This window comes from Marmota monax, unplaced genomic scaffold, assembly GCF_021218885.2.
Source record: "Marmota monax isolate L192 unplaced genomic scaffold, Marmota_monax_Labrador192_F-V1.1 WCK01_AAM20220418_F8-fsc00054, whole genome shotgun sequence".
Lineage (NCBI taxonomy): Eukaryota > Metazoa > Chordata > Mammalia > Rodentia > Sciuridae > Marmota > Marmota monax.
In genome coordinates, this window is record NW_026692145.1 from 3,234,379 (window position 1) to 3,253,001 (window position 18,623).

General features: G+C 45.7%; 1 long non-coding RNA gene across 5 annotated transcripts in view; it reads right to left on the bottom strand.

The window, feature by feature from the left end:
• Positions 1 to 18,623, bottom strand: part of LOC124109403 (uncharacterized) — a 61,175-nt gene that overhangs the window by 32,803 nt on the left and 9,749 nt on the right. For 2 of the 5 annotated variants that reach the window (XR_009224467.1, XR_009224499.1), the window contains exons 2-6: positions 17,178 to 17,428; positions 15,328 to 15,407; positions 10,067 to 10,213; positions 9,449 to 9,596; positions 7,936 to 8,081 (exon numbers count right to left, since the gene is read on the bottom strand). This is a non-coding gene — a long non-coding RNA (uncharacterized LOC124109403). Of the gene's footprint in view, positions 1 to 7,935; positions 8,082 to 9,385; positions 9,597 to 10,066; positions 10,214 to 15,327; positions 15,412 to 17,177; positions 17,429 to 18,623 lie in introns of all 5 variants that reach the window. The other 3 variants (XR_009224484.1, XR_009224486.1, XR_009224477.1) reach the window with 3 other exon arrangements.

The following is an 18,623-nucleotide window of genomic DNA, read 5'->3' on the forward strand; positions in this document are numbered from 1 at the left end:
AGGCCAGTTTTTTTGGCACCATTGGAGGCAAAGCTGGTGTCTCTCACGGATCAGCTTCTGCAAGACTCTGCCTTTGTGCTTTGGTCCTGCGAGGCCCCCAACGAGGAGGTTGCTAAGCCCAGCTGGAACTTCAGCCCAATAGAACTGCTATTGGCCCTGCCTCCTTTACCTGCTAAGACATTCATGCAGAACTTATTCATGGGGTGGGACTCTATGAAAATTTTTCTTTCACCAGACTTGACTCCAGGCCCATTGTGTGTGCCTCTCCAATTTAAAAGAAAAAAAAAAATTGTCAGAAGAAGAGACACTCACTCCAGAAAGTGTGGCTGACTTGCATTTTCCTCAATCTCAGGAAATGTGCTCCCCTGCTAAAATTTTCCTTTTGGGTTCTATTGGATATCAACGTGAGATCTAACATTCACAGTCCTGGGTTCCATGGCAGGACCACATTGAACAAACAATAACCAAAAAGTCAAAAAGGGCCTACCCTTGGGCTGGGGATGTGGCTCAAGCGGTATTGCGCTCGCCTGGCATGCGTGCAGCCCGGGTTCGATCCTCAGCACCACATACAAACAAAGATGTTGTGTCCGCCGAAAACTAAAAAATAAATATTAAAATTCTCTCTCTCTTAAAAAAAAAAAAAAAAAAAAGAAAGAAAACAAACAAACAAAAAAACCGGCCTACCCTGTTTCATCTTTTTTCTTTGTGAACTCATTTTCCACGTGACCACCTCTTCCCATGTCTACTCTTCACTCAGCCTTCTTCTCTGGTGGTTCCTCATGGTATCCCACTGTCTTGGGCTCTTGGATGCCAAAGCTCAGGTACGCTTGCCTAGGAAGGAGTAGAAAATGTTTACACCAAGGACATGGGGAAGAGGGAATGTAGGCAGCAGGACACTGGGCTGTGTGCCTGACTCACTTCCGTCCCAGATGTAGACCCAGGCACCAGGCCTGGTGGGACCAGTGGGAGGCCTACAGTAGAAGCAGCTCTCCCAGGAGGGTCCAGATGGATCAAGACTGAATGCAGTATGATCCCTCCTTGCAGGTGTGTGACAACAGCAGGACGGGGCATACTGAGGCACCTGTAGGCTCAGTCCTGCTGTCCCTAATGCTCCACATTCTACAATAGGACTCTGCACTCATGGTGCTTTGCTCTGACCTGGCCTTAGACCAATAATAGGCCTGGAGGCCTAGATTCGTAATGGGACCTCAGGCACCCCAGGGTCCTGTCTTGGTCAGCTCCTAGGCCTTTCATGCAGGATGGGCTCAGGGGGTGGGGCTTCTTCAAAGGATTTCCTCAGGATGGTAGTATTGCCCCACAAGAGAGAACCAGCCTTCCTTTCTGTTGCTCTGCTGCTACCACTCCAATTTGAAAAATAAAAAAAGGAGAGAAAGAAAATCAAGCCAGTCATTTCCAGAAACTATGGCTCCTTGCATTTGGCTCAATTTGATGTAACATGCTTCACCATTAGAAGTTTGGTTTTCATTTCTAGTGGATGCCAAACTGAGAAGGAATAGGTAAGACCCTGGCTCTTATCTCCAGGAAGGAAAGAAAGGGAGGCAGGCTGGAAGGAAGAGCAAAGCCAGGCAAATTTGCCACGCTGGCCTCCAACATGGGACTCACCCAGTAGCTCAGCTTTCAGTACCTGGTGCCTTTCATTATTCATCAGAAACCATACTAGGGCCTGAATTTCCTCTTCTTTCCTCAGAACTCTTGTCCTGGTAGAACTTCATTTTCCACAGGATTTCATCCATTCAGGTCGTATTTTACACAGTGTCACTGGGTCTGGAGATCCCAGAGCATCTCATTATCTCCTTGGGGATCAACTCTTTGGCTGAAAACAGACAACTGTGGAAGCTGCTGAAGCTAGAGGAGATCTTCTCTAGCCAACAACGCACCAACCCAAGTGGTCAGTGACCTGGACATGCTCCAAGACCAGCCGGGATTCCAGCATTCCTTCTGCCCTAGTCTTAGGAACTGAATATGAGGCAATAATTCCTCATGTGCCATCAGAAGAGGGCATGATACATCATTTTCTACTAATTAAACATGAGAACCGCACATGTTCCCATGGCATGAATACAGTTCCCCTATTTTCTGTGACTTTATGGGGACCCTATGTTATAGTTTATTTCATAGATTTTATTTTAGATTATATATATTGCTACACATAGATGAAGAACATGCCTTTACATTATTTGTTTGGTATTTATGAAGTGCTATCCCTAATGCTCCATGTTCTACACTAGTACTCTGCATTTATAGTGCTTTGCTCTGGCCCAAGCTTCACTTAAGCTAGGCCAGCTATCTGCCACTGAGTTTTAGCCCCAGACACTCCATTTTATATTTCATCACACATTTGTGATATCCTCTATTAGTAGATTCAGGAATGATGCCTGCCAGGGAGTCAGAAAACAGGCATGTGCCCATGAGAAAAAAAGCTCCATCCCCATACTTTTCATCAACATTTCGTCTCGACATAAAAATAAATCTCTATGAAATTTTAATGCATGGGTATACCGTTGTTGAGATTAGACCAGATTTGCATTCACCACAGCTGACAGGACATAAGGTACATGAATATCACCACCACCAAGTCTCCCACCTCAAATTTCCCAGCCTGAAATCTATAGGGGAATGTTGAAAATAAACCCTCATCAATGGGGATTTAAAAAGGAGGCTCCCCTAGCGCTTTTGTTTCAAGTTGAAAAAGTTTCTTCATGGTATGGTTTCAGTGGCTGTGTCCTGGAAATCCTCTGTTGGAAACTCAATTCCTGAAATTATATCTTACTGGGACTTGAAGGAACACCGGGAGGTGATTGGCTCATGAGGACTCTGCCTTCATGCAGAGTCCAGTTCAGTCTACTCATAGACTTATAGGTTTTCTTGGGAGTGACTTTGCTATAAAGGCCAGGTGCTACCAGGAAGCTTCCTGTCTCTCCTTGTGATGACCTCCTCCAGGTTATTACTTAGCAAGAAGACCCTCACAAAAGCTCAGTAGACCCCGACACCATGTTCTTAGACGTTCGATTTTCCAGAACTACGAGGCCGAGAAATGTCTACTCTTTACAATATACTCAGCTTAGGTATTTTTCTTATAGTAACAGAACCTAGACTAAGACACATCAACCTATGCTTACGGGTTCTCTAGAAGGCAGAATGTATTAATGCCTGTGTTTCCAAGCTTCTCAAGTCTTAAAAAGAACATAAAACAAACCGAACCGTGTCATTTCTCTCACCTGGTCTGAGCACTCACAAACTACAGAGGGAGGAAGACTGGGTGCAGTTCAACTCAGAACAGACTGAATGAGCAGGGCCTCCCTGAACGTTCCACCAGAGAGAGGGGAGGCCCAGGGGAGGATGGCACTCAGGCCTTGGTCAGAGTTCAGATGGAAAACAACAGGAGAGAGGAGCTGGAAGCTGCTGCACTGGCACCACGATTTCCAGCTGGTCCTGGGCAACACGGCAAAGCCTGTCTCGGGCAGAATCACGACAGAGGCAAACATCGTGAACCAAACGCCACAAATACTGAAAAAGCAAAAGCAGCATCGGGAGCTGCTTCCTCAGAACTGGGCAAAGGACAGGGCGGCCATGTTGCCTGGTGCCTTTGTCTGGGTGGCGTTTTTTCAGACAGCCAGGGCGGGAGAGGCGCGCTCAGGCCCAGGGCTGCTGGCCATAGCTGGAGCTCTACCGCCACCGTGCGGAACCAGTTTCAAGACGCCCTGCGCCACTCAAGCCTCCTTCCCAGGAGGCCTCGCTGTGGGGGAGGATCTGTGTTTCAAGGAGCGAGTTCCAAGCGGCTTGGGCTGCCCTCTGGGCCTCCTGGCCTTCTCCCAGGGTCCTGAGGGAGACCTTGACACTGGCGCTGTGTGGACTGGAGCCGCAGGACCCACAGAGCGTTAATGCACTGAGGTCGCAAGGAGGTGCTAATTTCCCAGAAACAGCTGCCCGTGGCAGCTCTTTTGGAAGAAGAAGAACCTGTGCCCTGCTCCAGCCTGGCCCCCCTGTGGGATTTGCCCAGCCGTGCCCCCACCTGCCCCGCCCAGCCCACCTGCCTACATTTTTCTCTCAAATGCTGTACGTGTGGTTTCGGGAGGAGATCTTGATGCATTCTAAGTGAACTTTTGCAGAGTCTCCACCAAATAACAGCTCTCCAAATGTAAGTGTTCTTGGTGCTTGTCTCTAGCAGATCGGCGGCTGCAGTGCAAGTTCTTTCAATTCTTCTCTGCCCTCCCCTTCAGGCCATCCTGGCCTCCAGACAATTGGGCCTGCCTGTGAACTAGTGCACACACTTCTGATGCTGCCATATGCCACCCAAAACTGACCTGTCCTCGGGCTCCACCTGGAAGCAGAAAGGATTCAAGCACAACAGCATGGTGACTTTACATAAGGGACTGCTATCTCTTGGTCCATGGGACCTGAACAAGAAAACAGTATCCACAAGGGCCTGCATTATCCTTTCCAAGGGTCCCTCCGTTGTGGTCCACAAACTTGAGCACCGAGGCCCCGCCCCTCAACTTCCTGTGAGAGCATCTCTAGGTTGCTGGGAGTCCCCTCTGTGCCCCTCTTTCTGCAGGTTTATGCTGAAGTGCCAGCAGTGCCCAGGTCTCCCTCAGGGCCCTAGGAGAAGGCAAAGAGGCCCAGATCGGAGCCCAAGGATCTTCCAACTCCCTGCCTGCCTGCCGGATCTGACCAACTGCTAGGCCTGCTGGGAAGGAGGTTTCAATGGCGCTGGGTGTCGTGAAACTGTTTCCGCACGATGGCAGTAGAGCTGCAGACATGGCCACCAGCCCTCTTCCTGAGCGCTCTTCTCCCGCCCTTCTTGTCTGAAAAAACGCCACCCAGAGAAAAAGGCTCTGGAAATCTGGCTCCCTTGTTATTTGCCCTCCATGTTGGAACAAGCCTTCCAGGATGCTTTTTTGTGTGTGTTGGAACTCGAATTGAGATTTTCAAAAACTTATTCATTTCTTAATATCGAGACAGGATTTTGCATGTTGGCCAGACTGGCCTCCGATTTGAGACCTTACTACCTTGGCCTCTAGCATGAGACTGCTTTCAGGTTTCATCAGAAACTACACTGGGGCCTGAATCTCTGATGCCCTAACAGGGCCTTTTTGATGTGCTCTGTTCCTGAAGCCCAGGCCAGGGTGTGCAGCTGACCTGGGAGCACCCTCTTTTACTCACCTGAAGCACTGTGAGGGTTTTCTTTGGCTCATCAGCCACTGAGAAGAGCCCTTCCTTGCAATTACTGAGCCCCAAAGAGTGGGTTTCTTTCATGGACTATAAGCCGCTTGTGGATCCTGGGGCGCCCCCTCTACTGCTGGATGTGAGCCCTCCAGTGGAGGTGGACGACTATCTTTTCCCTAGTGCCCTGTACTTCCAATAAGAGAAGATATCCTACAGAAATGAGTTTTTAATATGCAAAGTGTTAATATTCTGGAAAGGGGTCATTCGTTCAATATTTAAATAAAATCAAAATGAAAACTGTACAACTCAATTAAATAAACCACCTCTGATGTATGGAAGAGCTGGAAAAGAAAAAAAAGGCTAATACAGGCTCTTGAGGGTCCCAGTTTTGTGTTCTTGGTCCTTGGAGCAAGAAGAAGCATACCCTTTCTTTCTTTTTTTTAAAGTTATATTTAGAATTTTAAAACTTAAAATACTTAAGAAAAGAAAAACAATGATTTTCGTTACCAGCCTTAGCAGGTAAGAGTGAAAAGAAATTTGCTCCAAATAAGTAGAAGAAGAAAATAAAGGGGTGAAAATTGGTATTAAAAATCAAGGCAGGGGCAGGGTTATAGCTCAGTTGGTAAAGTGCTTGCCACGCATGCACAAGGCCATGGGTTCAATCCCCAGAACCACCAAAAAAAAAAAAAAAAAAAAAAATTAAGCCAAAAAAGTACTACAAGGAGGGCTGGGGGTGTAGCTGTGTGTTAGAGCTCCTGCCTAGGATGTGTGAGGCCCTGGGTTCAATTCACAGTATTAAATAAATAAATAGGACTACAAGAATTACTATAATCCTTAGCAAGACTGAAGTAAAAGTAAACAACTATGATCAGAAACAAAAGATGCCACAGATGTTAAATATGAGAAAATATCCTCAACAACTCTGTGTATGATACGGGGAATTGAACTCAGGTGTGCTCTACCACTGAACTAGACCTCCAGTTCTTTTTCTTTTATTTTGAGACAGGGTCTCACTGGGTTGCCCAGGCTGGCTGAATCTGTGATTCTCCGACTCTAGTGGCACCCCCTCCTCCATAGAAAATCTTAATTAAGCTTCTCCGGAAATCTTCACCAGAATTGAGTTCAGTGTGGTTAAACTTCCTATTTGCTGTTGGTGTATCTTACTTGGCCACTGACCTGAAAGAAATCACCACTCCAGGTGCTGAATGCCCCTTTACTAGTTTTTCACAAACATTTATGGAATATCCAGTATAGTAGTTTGCACAGTTTTGCAACGTGTAAAAAAAAAAAAAAAAAAAAAACACACAGATCCGTAGATGTGTACATTTCAAAGAGAAGAGAAGAGGAAACTAATTGGGTTCCATGATAACAGCTGGCAGGGGGAAGAGAGGGGAGAAGAAGCTCTCCCCTTCTCAGGTACTGTCCTTGAAGGGTTAACTTGCCAAGAACAGTGAAAGAAAAAGCTGTTTTTGTGTGAACTTCTACAGGCTGTGACCTTCTGGGCCCCTTCCCTAACACCCTGGGTATGAAGTTCTGAAACTGCCTGAAATCGGGGTTCAGGGCATTGATAGATTACAGTGAAATCTTCACCCTCTGACCCTGGCTGCAGCCAAATAACCCTGCTGCCTGTTTCCTATCTGGTGTCCTGCCTCATATGTCTCCTACAACACTACCTCCGCGTGCTAAGGTGTGAGAATTTCAGGCTTGTGCTACCATGTCCGGCCATTAACAAATTTAACAACTTACTTGAAATGAGCAACTTAAAAAAAATAAGTTTTCAAAAACCGACAGAAGAAGAAAGAAGCAGGTGTGGTGGCACACACCTATGATCCCAGGAGCTCTCCAGGCTGAGGCAGGAGGTTCATGAGTTCAAAGCCAGTCAGCAAGTCAGTGAGACCCTGTCTCTAAATAAATACAAAAAGGGCTGGGGATGTGGATCACTGCTTAAGTGCTCCTCGGTTCAATCCCCAGTACAAAAAAGAACGGAAAAAAAAAAAAAAAAAAGCAGAAGAAGAAGTGGAAAATCTGAATACACTGCATATACTGATGATATTCATAACTGAACGGAATTCATGGTTTAATGCATACCTTAGAACCTGGGGATATAGATAGCAAGTCAAGGGATGCCCTTTCTTGATGTCACTGTGCACGTGGATCCTTCCTCGCAGTGTGAGAACAGCAAGGACAGGTCTGATCTGGTAGCACCTCTGTGCTCTTTTCGGGTGTCCATCATTACCCAGGTTCCCCACCAAGGCTCTGCATTTGTGCTTTGTTTCTGCCGGGAGGACACATAGAGGTTGGGACACCAAGCTTGAACCTGGCCCCCTTGGACCTCCCATGGGCCCTGCCTTCCTCACCTGCAGGGGCTTTAGTGCAGAAGAGCTTTGAGCTCTGAGCTCTGGGCTCTGAGCACTAAGAAACTGTCCTCAGGATGGTAGTATTGCCCCACAAGACAGAACTAGCCTTGCCTCCAGGTACTCTGCTTCTGCTCATCCGATGAGGGAAAAAAAAAAAAAAAAAGAATTCCAGAACAGAGGAAAGACTTCAGAAACTATGGCTGCCTTCCTTGCATTTTGCTCATTTGAGGAAATGTGTTCCACTCCTAAAATTTGGCTCTTTTTTTCCATGTGATATCAATGTGAGATACATTGTGTACAGTCCTAGGTTTCCCGCCAGTAACACTTAGAGGAAGAAAGAGAGAAAAAAAGGATAAAATTAAAAGTGATATTGTAGACCTCAGCCACTCACCCCATGGGCACCTTCTCTCTTCCAGAACTGTTTCCAGGTGACATAGTCTTCACCTTTGTAGTCCTCACTCAGCCTTCTTTCTACAGTGTTTCTTCATGGTATCCACTTGTCTCTGGCTCCTGGAGGCAAACCTCTGGCATCCTTGCCTAGGAAGGAGTTTGAAAACACCAAGGGCTCAGGGAAGCAGCAACGTAGGCCCCAGGACACTTGGGTGTCAGCCCAACTCACTTCCTTCCCAGGCTCCCTGGACTCCTATTCCATTGGACCCAGTCTCTAGGCAGGGTGGGCCCAGGGGGAGGCCTCCCTTAGGTGCAGTCCTCACACGGGGGTTCAGCGAGCTCAAGACTGAATGCTCTACAATCCCACCAGCAGTGACATGTGCATGGGAGTGACCATCAGTTCTTCTCCTACAGTTGACAGGTGTTCTCTCACGACTTCATCATCTGACCCTAGAGCACAAGTGTTTTCCCATGTCACAGAATGGCCTGTGACAGCTTTCCCTGGCTTTACCCTGCATGTCTATGACTGCTTGTCACCTACAGATCACTCATGTCTTTCCTCCTCGGTAACTAGGACATGAAACTTGCAAAGGATTCAGAAAGCAGCCATGTTGTGATTGAGAGAAAACCACCATCAACAGACATCATGTGAAACACCCATAATCTTTTGCTTATTTAAGTCCAATTTTCCTCAAAAGTTCTGGGTGTGAGAATGTTTCCAGATAATTGCAACTATTTTCTCTTATTCTGCTAGCTGCCTCTTCACATTTTTGGTCACCCCCTTTGAGGCAAAAGGAGAAGACTTCCTGAACATCCATCTGTCTTTTATTTCTGCTTTCAGCATTGTTTTCAAGAAACCACTCCCAAATCCAAGGATGGGGAGATTTATGCCTATATGTTCCTCTAAACTTGCATAGGTTTGGCTTCTATAATAATACCATTGATACATGTTAAGCCAATTTTTGCATAGGCTCCCCCGAATAACAGGTTTCCAAACTTTGGTTTGAGTCGATCCTCCTGGGTGTTCTTGGTGCTTGTGTCCCTAGCACATTGGCTGCACTAGAAGAACTTCCAATTCTCTGCCTTCTCTTCTGACCACCCTAACCTCAGACAACTGGCCTGTCTGTGACTTACTGCACACACATCTGATGCTGCCCTGTGCCACCCAGAACCGTCCTGCCTTTGTGCTCCACCTAGGGGCTGAAGGGATCTGAGCACAACACCATGGTGACTTCACGAAAGGCACTGCTACCTCTTGCACCAAGGAACCTGAACAAGAAAGAAGTATCCACACGCGCCTGCATGATGCTTTCAGAGTTAAGTCCACACAGCTTGGCACCTAGGCCCCGCCCCATGACTTCCTGTGGGACCACCTCCTGGCTGTCCCTAGTTAGCTCTGGGCCCATCCTCTGCAGGTTCTGAAGTGAGGGAGCGCCAGTGCCCAGGTCTACCTTAGGGCCCTAGGAGAAGAGAAGGGGGTCCAGATCAGAGCAGAAGAGTCTTACGACATCCACCTGGCCATATTTGCTGAACGGCAAGGCCTCCTGGGAAGGAGGGTTGAATGGCGCTGGGTATCTGGAATCTGTTTCCGCACGATGGCAGTAGAGCTGCAGACATGGCCACCAGCCCTCTTTCTGAGTGCTCTTCTCCCGCCCTTCCTGTCTGAAAAAACGCGGCCGAGAGAAAAAGGCTCAGGAAAACTGGCTCCCTTGTCTTTTGGCCCTTGTGTTGGAACAACCTGTCCAGGATGCGTTTTTGGTTTTGGAATTTGGATGGTAATTTTCAAAACTTTGCATTTTGCTCAATTTGCGGAAATGTGTTCCACTCCTAAAATTTGGCTTAGTTTCCATTTGATATCAATATGAGATCCAATATACAAGCCCTGGGTTCCCAGCCAATAGCACAGGAGAGAGAGAAAAAGACAAAATTAAAAACAAAAAACTTTAAGGGCTGGGCTTTTGGCTCAGCATTAAAGCGCGTGCCTAGCACATATGAGGCACTGGGTATGATTCTCAGCACCACCACACAAAAGGTAAATAAATAAAAAGTCATGGTGTACATCTACAACTAAAAAAAAAAAAAAAAAAAAAAAAGGAAGAAAAACAAAAACCATTAAGACCTTAGCCACTCACCCCATGGGCACCTTCTCTCTTCCAGAACTCAGTTTCCATGTCACAAGTCTTCCCCTTTCTGCTCCTCACTCAGTGTTGTTTCTACAGCGTTTCTTCATGGTATCCACTTATCTTGGGCTCTTGGAGGCAAACCTCTGGCATCCTTGCCTAGGAAGGAGTTTGAAAATGTTTACACCAAGGGCTCAGGAAAGCAGCAGGACACTTGGGTGTCAGCCCAACTCACTTCCTTCCCAGGCTCCCTGGACTCCTATTCCATTGGACCCAGTCTCTAGGCAGGGTGGGCCCAGGGGGAGGCCTCCCTTAGGTGCAGTCCTCACACGGGGGTTCAGCGAGCTCAAGACTGAATGCTCTACAATCCCACCAGCAGTGACATGTGCATGGGAGTGACCATCAGTTCTTCTCCTACAGGTGACAGGTGTTCTCTCACGACTTCATCATCTGACCCTAGAGCACAAGCGTTTTCCCACGTCACAGAATGGCCTGTGACAGCTTTCCCTGGCTTTACCCTGCATGTCTATGACTGCTTGTCACCTACAGATCACTCATGTCTTTCCTCCTCGGTAACTAGGACATGAAACTTGCAAAGGATTCAGAAAGCAGCCATGTTGTGATTGAGAGAAAACCACCATCATCAGACATCACGTGAAACACCCATAATCTTTTGCTTACTCAGCTCCAATTTTTCAATCCATAGATACAAAGTTGTATATCATGAGATTCTACAATGACACTGCATTGAAATTTGACAGTGTTATGCCTTGTGCTTAGACACCATATTTTCCCTTCTGATTATTGGGCAGTGTTTGGCGTACTCACAGCATATTTGAAAGACTTGGCTTAGTGGAAGTTTTAAAACCTTCACAAAGTTCTCATATGTACTGGCTTGGTTTGGTCAAAATATTTCATGTTTATTAACAGTTTTTCCCATAAAATCCTTCAACAGATATATGTGTGCATGTGTGTAGATCTATATAACATATATGCTTCTTTGAATAATCCTCTCCCTATTGTATTAATATATAAATAATTACATACCAAGACAACATTCAGTTTTTTAAAATTCCTACTTCCAAGACAAGGAGGCAAGAAAACAAAAGTCGACATCTCTCCTATTTGGACACCACGATATATGCCACCATGGCACCTTGCCAAGGTGTGTTCCCTGTGCTCACAAGTAGCTATCCACTTTCATTAAAGTCTCTTTATTTACATGGAAATAAAACTAACGATATAAATGCCTTGCCCAAAATTGTCATACTGCATGGCAATCCTCCTAGGAGTGACCATCGGCACACAAATACACAGCTTTAAAAATGTTGCGTGTGCTTACGAATGCATGCACCCACACATCGCACATTTGTGTTTCTCTGAAGATAAAGGGCACCCTGTGTCATTTCCTGCAGTCTGCGGCATCACTGTACACCACTGGCACATATCCACTTCCGTATCTATTTTGGAATGCTTGAAATTTCATACTTTCGCTACAAGAACTTTCAGGAATCACAGAGTGGAAAGCCTATGGCAGGGATATCACAGGGAGCCAATCCCACTTCCAAAATGGGTATAATCAGGCGAATCTTGGGGAAAGGAACCCTTGGACACACTTGGTGGGAGGGTATGTTAGCACAGCCACAGTGGAGATCAGTATGGAGGTTCCTCCAAAACAGGGACAGGAACCACCATTCCAGCCAGCTATGCCATTTTTCTTTTTGAACCAAGGGATCATAAAGTCGGCACAGTATTGCGATACATGCATACCCATCTTGATAAGAGCACAATTTACAAGTTATGGAACCAGCTACCTCATGAATTCTGAGTGTGAGAAAGTTTCCAGATAATTGAAACTACCTTCTCTTATTCTGTTAACTCCATCTTCCTGCTGTCAATCATGTCCTTTGAGGCAAAAGGAGAGGACTTCCCCACCATCCATCCTGTCCTCTCATAGTTCTGCTTTCATCACTGTTTTCAAGAAACCACTACCAAATCCCAGAAGGGGAAGATTTATGTCTATATTTTCGTCTAAAATTGCACAGGTTTGGCTTTTATATTAAGAACGTGGACACACATTAAGTGAATTTTTGCATAGGTTCCACCAAATAACAGCTTTCCAAACGTAGGTTGGAGTGTTGATCCTTCTTGTTCTTGGTGCTTGTTGCTCTAGCACATCGCCTGCACTAAGAGTTGTTCCTACTCTCCTCTGCCCTTCTCTTCAGGGCATCATGGCCACCATACAATTGGGTCCGCACGTGACTTACTGGAGACACATCTGATGCTGCCCTGTGCCACCTACAACTGGCCTCTCCTTTTTGTTCCTGTCCTGGGGGACAAGGGACTCAAGCATAACAGCAAGGTGACTTCACAAAAGGGAGTGCCATCTCTTGCTCAAGGAAATAAGTATCCACGAATGAACGGACTAGTGGATTCACTCTGAACCATGTACAGCCACAGGAAGGAGAAGTACATATATTTGTGTACTATATGTCCAAATGCATTCTACTATAAAATAAATCATAAAAAAAAAAAAAAAAGAGAGAGAGAAAGAAAGAAGCATCCAGAAGAACCTACATTATCCTTTCACTGTGTCCCTCAGGCCCAGTCCACCCAGCTTAACATTGACGCCCCGCCCCACAACTTCCTGTGGGAAACACCTCCTGGCTGCTATGGGTCAAATCTGGCCCCTTGCTCTGCAGGTTCTATGCTGAGGGAGCGCCACTGCCCAGGTCTCCCTCAGGGCCCTAGGAGAAGGCAAGGAGGCCCAGATCGGAGCCCAAGGATCTTCCAACTCCCTGCCTGCCTGCCGGATCTGACCAAGAACTAGGCCTCCTGGGAAGGAGGCTTGAATGGAGCTGGGTGTCCTGAAACTGTTTCCGCACGATGGCAGTAGAGCTGCAGACATGGCCACCAGCCCTCTTCCTGAGCGCTCTTCTCCCGCCCTTCCTGTCTGAAAAAACGCCTCCCAGAGACAAGGGCTTAGGAAACTTGGCTCTCTTGCCTTTTGCCCTCTACGTTGGAACAAGCTGTTTAGGAGGCTTTTTGTGTGTGCTGGAACTGGAATTGAGATTTTCAAAAACTTTTTCATTTCTTATTTTGAGAGGGGATTTTGCATATGGGTCAGACTGGCCTCCAACTTGAGATTGCTTTTGAAGCTAGATTTACAGATAGGTAATTAGTGTAGTTAGGTAAGTCAGCTGTAATATAGAGTAAGATAAATAAAATGGAGGCCTTTATAGAGAATGGAGTCCAGGAAACCAGAGCAGCACTTGGGGAAAGTGAAATGTTAATGTCCCCAAGGCCCAGAGCTCATCCTATGGAAATGTTCATGAATCAGCTGGCAGCAAACAAGGAAGTGGTAATCTAGAGATGCCCAAGGCCCTTCCTGCCCAGATTACCTCTCAGCCCACCTATATCTACCACCTTTTGGGGCTTCCCATCTGCATTCTATCACTGAAAGATAAAGGGAAACAAAGGACATAAGTGTAGGAAAGCTGAAAGAAGACCTTAGCTATTAAAAAAAAAAAAAAAGGGAAGACCTTGCTCTACCAGGGATTTGCCTTTTGGGTCCCTTTTTGCCTCTGGGGAGAAGAAACCTATAAAGAAAAGAAACCTCTGCTGTCCTTTAATAAAGCTTCTACTTTCCACTCTAAACTCGCCTAGGCTTGCTTCTCTGGTGTTATACTTCAGCATTTGGGGAAGCAAGGTCTTGGCACCGGTAAATAGTGGTAACACTTTCAGGTTTCATCAGAAACCACACTGGGGCCTGGATCTCCTCTTCTTTCCTCGGGACTCTTGTCCTGGTGGAACTTCATTTTCCACAGGATCTCGTCCATTCAGGTGTGGCTTTCTATACTCAGTGTTCCTGCCCCTGGAGATGACACAGCATCAGACGAGAAATCCCTGGGATGAAAGCAGACAAGTGAGCAGGCTGCTGAAGCTGGAGGGGAGCTTCTGTGGCCAACTGGTCACCAACCCAGGTGGTCAGTGACCTGGCCATGCTCCAAGGCCAGCGGGGATTCCAGCATTCCTTTGGTTTCACATCCTCTGAACTGAATCAGAGGCAATAATTTCTCAGGAGGTTGCCAAGGAGGCCATGATGCTTAAACTCCCTTTAGCATCCATTTCCCTTTTCCTCCTCATTAAAGATGAGAACATGACATGTGTCCATGGCATGAAATATGCTTCTACTACTAGTCTTGACTCTATGAGGTGTGTATCTTTATGTGTTCTATGTGTTCTTATACATAATATTTTATCACATGGGTTACAGAATCATCTTATTTGTAAACAGTTTTTTTTTTTTCTTTTCCTTCAACTGTATTTGTCGATTTTTTTTTTTTTTTTTTTTAAGAACTAATGGGCACAGTCCTGGCTCTCATCCCATGAACACCTTAAAAAAAAACAAAAAAAACTATATTCTCTCATGGCTTTGTCATCTGACCTAGGAGCACGAGCATGTTCCCTTATCGTTGAATTTCCAATGACTGTTTCCTATGGCTGTGCTGTAGGTGTACTGCCGGTTTTCACTTAGGGATTAGTCATATGTTTTCTCTTGGATAACTAATATATGGAGCTTCCAAAGGACTCAGAAATTAGCCATATGCAGATCTAGAGAAAAGCAGTGTCTTCACACTTTTGGTTCAATGCCTATACCACTTTGAATATTATTGCCATTCTTTTAATACATTGTCACGAACTTGTATGTAGATATTTAAGTAGCACAATAAATTTGATCTTAAACTGAATTCACACTGTGTTTCCAACCCCATATTTTTCTTCCCATTCCTGAGCCATTTTTGTTATCGCCATAAAATAATTTCAGTAGTTGAACTGTACAGATTTTCTTAAACCTTTGAGTTACATCATGCGGCCTGTCCATCACCAAATATCTTAACTATTTTCACCCATAAAAATCTAATTATCTATAGATTAGATACATGACTAAATTCCATGCATAGTATGTAAATTTACCTATATCTTTATGTTACACGTTTTTATTCTAGAGACATTCAGTAGCTTTACATGATTCTCGTGTTTTTATCCTAAATTTTTGTCTTATAATTTTATCTTTAAAATCCATGAAGAAAGCAAAATTCAACAAATGCTCAAAGTAGCCATCTCTGGAATCCAGTCATGCAGATGTGTGCTCTGAGAGGACATCAAGGTATCTGTATTCACACCTTTCACATTCAAGACTTTCATTCAAGTGTGCTTATTGAAATAGAAATAAAAGGATGAAAGACAGAAACTGGGCAAGTAACACAGACCTGTAATCCCAGCAGCTCCCAGGGCTGAGGCAGGAGGATCCCAAGTTCACAGCCAGCCTCAGGAACTTCTTCACAAGACCCTGTCTCAAAATAAACAAAAATTAAAAGGCCTGGGGGTGGCTCAGTGGTTAAGGGTCCCCGGGTTCAATCATCCTTGGTCCCACCAGAAAAGAAAAAGAACAGAAAACTAAGGATAAAATAGGTCGATCAAAAACATCACCTTCAGACATACTCTCACACAGACCACGATCACAAATAGAAAGCTTTAAAAATTGTGTGTTTATATAAACGGATGTACCCACACACAACTAACATTCAATTTCTGTTTAGATATAATTTTATATATTTTAACTTTATACAAAGTCTTCAGTATCACCTTGTACCACTGACATATATCCGCTCTTTTTTTCATTTCAAGACACAATCTTTGCTTCTTCACAATCCACATTATGCAACAGCCTCTATCAAATGAAGTAATGGCAGAGCAATGTCACCGTGGTAGGCAATAACTTTAAAAAATTCATGATCATATTCAATTGTCTGCACTATCCACTAGTGTCTAATTTGCATTTTTTTGAAATTGACAATAATAATTGAATTCCTTCTCCACCTGTTTTTATTTTTATTTGGTACCTGGGACCGAACGAACCCTGCGGGGATCAACCACGGAGTCATATCCTCAACTCTTTTTATATTTTATTTTTAGTCAGGGTCTTGATAAATTGCTGAGACTGGCTTTGAACTTGGGATTCTCTTGCCTCAGCCCCTGAGCTGCGGGATTCCAGGTGTGCGCCGCTCAGGCTCCATGCTTTTAAGCAAATGCTCCCTTAGAAGAAGAGTCAGTGATTCCTGTCCCAGACAGGTAATTCGACTTCTCTCCAGGTGTCTCAGTTACAGGTAATGAGACATTTAGGCATGCCTGAGACCTTCAAAAGCACACCTGTTCGTGCAACACGCCACAAGGACTGGCTTATTATTGACATTGTGGCAGTGCCACAACATGGGACGCATGGCTCCTAGCACAGCGAGACCAAGTGGACGCCTGCTAACTCTTGCACCAAGAGGCGCAAACAACAGAGAAGTGCCCACCAGGACCTGCATTTCACCCTGGGGAGATTCCTGCAAACCTACCCACACCAGGTAGAGACCTCTGCCTGCCATATGACAGTGGGTCACAATCTGCTGGTAGCCGCTGGACTACTACTGGCCTCTCACTTCTTCCGGTTCCTTTCAAGATATTGCCAACGTTCACACCATGGTAAGGCAGTAGAGGTAGGGCTCAGTGGAGCACACTTGTAATCTCAGCACTGTGGGAGGCTAAGGCAGGAGGAACTCAAGTTCACAAAAAGTCATAGGAAGCCATGTACACCGCACCCAAAGAACCCACTCAAAGATAAATGCAGGCCCTATGGTGCATTCCTCTCGGTTTTCTTCCTTTTGGAACGCAACCCAGCAGGCCCTTACGTGAGGTCACTATGCTATGGTGCGAGGATCCCTCGTAGCTTCTGGCAGAGTATAACAGTCTTTTCCTAATGGACATTCAGCAGCATTTGCTGTGCTTGGCAGAACTCAGATCAAACAAAATTTGCTGAAAGCAAAGACCTATCTCAGATGAAGTCATAAGGGGAGTGCATGGAACTCTTTGTCCCTGATCTTTTCCAGAGGAATTTAAAGCCCTTGAGGCTTGGGTTCACAAATCCTATTCTACTACTCAGCATCCTTCTCCTTTTCCTATCTGACTGGTGACCAAGAGCCCTCATGGGCCTGTTTCTTGTGAGGTGGGAGATAAGAACAAACTCCACCAACCGTTTTCTCTAGGCCTGAGAAATCAGCTACACCAGTGTACCTACCTCCTCCTTCTGGACATGGAGAATTCTTCCTTCTCCCTCCCTCTCCACTTGGCATCCGTGTTTTGAGAGTTTGTTTGAAGCTTCTAGCAGGGGAGCACAGCTACTTGTATAACCTTCACCAAAGTATGGTTCTCGTCGATGTGGAAGATGATTCTTTTGAATGTAGTGAGGTTCAGGAAAGATGCACACGGAGCAGTGAAGGATGAAGTGGGTCGGTCTCCCCCTAGCCAGCCGGATCAGCTCAATCAACCCTGGAGATCAACAGGGTGACATGTCACAGGGAGATCAGCCTCAAGTCTTGGTAACCCCATTTGGACCTGTGAATATCTTCAGCTAGCCAAAGGTGGACTGGGCTCCAGAATTTAGGGTGGTCTTTGGCACACAATAAGCATACCAGACGCCACTGCATTTCTCCTGTGGTGGACTCGTAGCTAATGCATAATGAGTTTAAGACAGGTCTTTTCTTGTGACGCTTGAGATTAAGATTCCACACTGTCAAAAGGAGCTGAGGCTCCTCCCCACGTTGTCCTGTGACAACATCTCCAGGCTGCTGCTGATTCACGCCAGGCCCCATGACTCTCCAGATTCTATGCTAAGTGAGTGCCAGGGTCCAGGTCTCCCTTGGGGCCTCCAGAGAAGGCACAGAGGCCCACCTTGGAGCCCAGGGTCAGGTCTCTCGACAGGCAGGATCTTTCCCAACGAGCAGGCCTCACTTTAGGAAACTATAATGACACGAGTATTCTGAAACTACTTGCAGGTGATGGCAGTAGTGCTCTAAATAGTCCAACAAGCCCTGACAAGGCACTCTTCTGCCACCCTTCCTGTCTCACAAAACTCCACCCAGAGAAAAAAGGCCCAAAGAAACATGGCAGCCCAATATTGTGCACAGTTCAGTTAATGAAGCTCACGGTGCTTTTGATTTCTGTTGGAAACCAAACTGTGGCCCAACCACCACCGTCATCCGGAATCTCGTTTTCTCAGCAACTTTTACTCTTGGTGGTCCTGCAGTTGTGTCGTTTACTCGATTTTACATCTCAAGGGTACCCAAGTACCCTTATATAATCAAGTTGTGTGCTTTTGAAGCCAAATCTCCATTCTCAGACCAAAAAAAGGAACTTGTGAAAGATCAGGGGCAGGATTAAGGTATTTGTAGGCATCAGGCATCATGTTTCTTTACTTGGCTTACCATTGCCAATGGATAAAATTATCCATTTGCTTGCGAACATGGCAAGGAAGATTTTATTCAAGAGTATTGGATTTTTTTCTTTCCTTCCTCCCTATTTCTCCCTCCCTTCCTTCTTTCTTTCCTTCCTTCTTGAACCCAGGGTCTCAGGCATGCTAAACGCATTCTCTACCACCGAGCAACATCCCCAGCCCAAAGGTTCAAATATCAAAAGCTTGTAGATAGGCCCGGTGGCATGGGATTAGCTGCCTCCCTCTGTTCCC